Here is a 2,458-nt window from a genome sequence, read left to right as displayed (position 1 = left end):
AAAAATTGAATGTTATCGTGGTTATTCAACATTTATCTGTACCCAAATTAGGTATGGTTTTATATATTATTATGAAAGGTACCTAAAATAAAAAAGTGGATGTCGCTCTGCTGTAAAGTAGATTACAAGTGGGTCATTGTATAATGATTGTATTAGACTTGAATTCAATGATATAATATCATTGTATAAGAAAAACGATTCTGAGCGTAGACGGTTTGTCAGTCTGGATATTTTATATTTTTGTTAGGTATTATTTATTTTATTATGTAAGTTGAATTAATATTAAAATATTATAATTTCTTATTCGTTTCTATGGTGATATACAAAGCGTTAGAAATTAAAATCCCATTTTTAGCGTTTTTTCGTAATTTTCCGGTAGTTTTTCCTGTGGCATTAAATAACTATTAAGAAAATCGAAAAATGACCTCTTTATAGTACCATCTTGATTCAATTTGCTAAAAGATAAGGTACTATATGTTGAAATCGAAACACTTCTTCTGGAAGAAATTTTGTATACAGGATATAAAAAGAATAATAAAAAAAAAAAAATAAACACCATTGTAAAAACAATAGCTTCCTCGCTCCGCTCAGAATCTAAAATAAATAATATCGCTATTAAAGTTATTCATTATAATATTAATAATACTGTAAGTTGAATTAATTGTTCATCGTTTTCAAATTATTACTAAGTAAGAACATTGTTAAATTATAAATTGTTATTTTACGCATGAATATTCCAAAGGGCGACCGGTCAAAATATCTTAGAAATATTATCTTTGGTCAAAATGTCTTTAAACAAAAATATCTTTTATACTGATTTTTATCAGTTCATTAGTTATTAGTCTAGAGCCTTTTAATTTTCTAAAAAACACCTAAAAATACTTTAGATAAAATGCAATATTATGACCTAAAAAATTTTATTAATGAAGTAAAAAATGTGAAAAATTTAATTAATGCCCTTAAAAATTACATTTTACCCCAAAAACGACCTTAGAAATTATCTAAAAAATACGATATTAATTTTTTGATTATTTTTTTTTGAGGGGGGGGGGGCATTATTTAACATAATATTTATCCCTATTAAAATTACAAACATGAAATAAAAACATACGAAATACGACCGTGATGTAACATGAACTCACTATTTATTTGTTATTTATCTGAGTTCGGGTGACATATTATTGCACAAATATGCATTAAAACCAACAAAAATGACCCAATAATGCTAAAAATGCTCTAAAAATAAAAAACTTCGAAATATGCAAAAAAAATAACACAAAATAAAATTTTTAGCATTAAAGAACTCGTTACATGAAATGAATTATGTACTTGGAAAGCATTGTCTAAGATCAACCAAAAAAAATGCATATTGTATTGAAGTCCACGCACTAGCTAGTTATTACTTATTAGTTATTACATATTGTCGATCGACATTTTATATTTTTTTTGCAACAAGATACAATTTGAACCTAGACGAGTAGTCTAGTAGACAATAGTCAGTAGTCTACTAATTTCTAGGTGTTTACTACATGTACATACATTTCAATATTTAAGAGGTTTATCTTACAATATTTAGTATTAATCACTAAATTAATTAATTGTTTAATAATAATAATGATTTTGATTACATTTTGAATAAATTATGATAAATGGATTAGGTGTTTTTAAATTACAATAAAATTCTACAATATATTATATGTGATTAAAGTTTAAATTATGATAAATGGATTAGGTTTTTTAATAATAATAACCCTCTAAAAAAGCTCTAAATGTAAAATGTTCAATAATATATGAACAAAAATTTAAAAAAAAATAATTTAAAAAGATATTTTGGTAACAGACATTTTTATCATAAGATATTTTCACAAAATATATTTTGACCAAAGATACTATTTCGAAGATATTATGACCTAGTACCCTCCAGGCTCCAAAGTAGTAATGATTTAAAGTTTAAACTTAAAACGTTCGAAAAAATGAATAGGATTTTTGAGTTTAGTTTAGTTTTTTAAGGGTAGAGAATTTTATGTGGAACCTCGTAGTAAAAGTTTATGTCGATTGACCAAGCAGCCAATTTTTTATGGACAACAATTAAAAAAAAAGTGGGTAAGTGGGTGTCGCTCTACTGTACAGTAGGTTAAAAGTGGATCACTGTTGTAATGGGTGGTGTTAAATTTGAGTTTAATGATATAAGATATTATATCATTGTAAACGAAAAACGATTCTGAGCGGAAACTGTTTTTCAGCCTAGGATATTTTATATTATATTCATATAGGCAAGGCTGGGCAAGTTAACTATTTTTATTAACTCGTTAAGTTAAGTTAATTTGGAAAAATGTAAGTTAAGTTTACAGTTAAAAGTTCCTTTCCTTTTTTATTTAACTTGTTAAAGTTACAGTTGGCTGGAAAAAATAAGTAACTTAACTTAGTAAAATAATTTACTTTTTTTTTCATATAAACT

Source organism: Acyrthosiphon pisum, chromosome A1 (genome assembly GCF_005508785.2).
Source record: "Acyrthosiphon pisum isolate AL4f chromosome A1, pea_aphid_22Mar2018_4r6ur, whole genome shotgun sequence".
Classification (NCBI taxonomy): Eukaryota; Metazoa; Arthropoda; class Insecta; order Hemiptera; family Aphididae; genus Acyrthosiphon; species Acyrthosiphon pisum.
Note: the sequence above shows the minus strand (reverse complement) of the source record.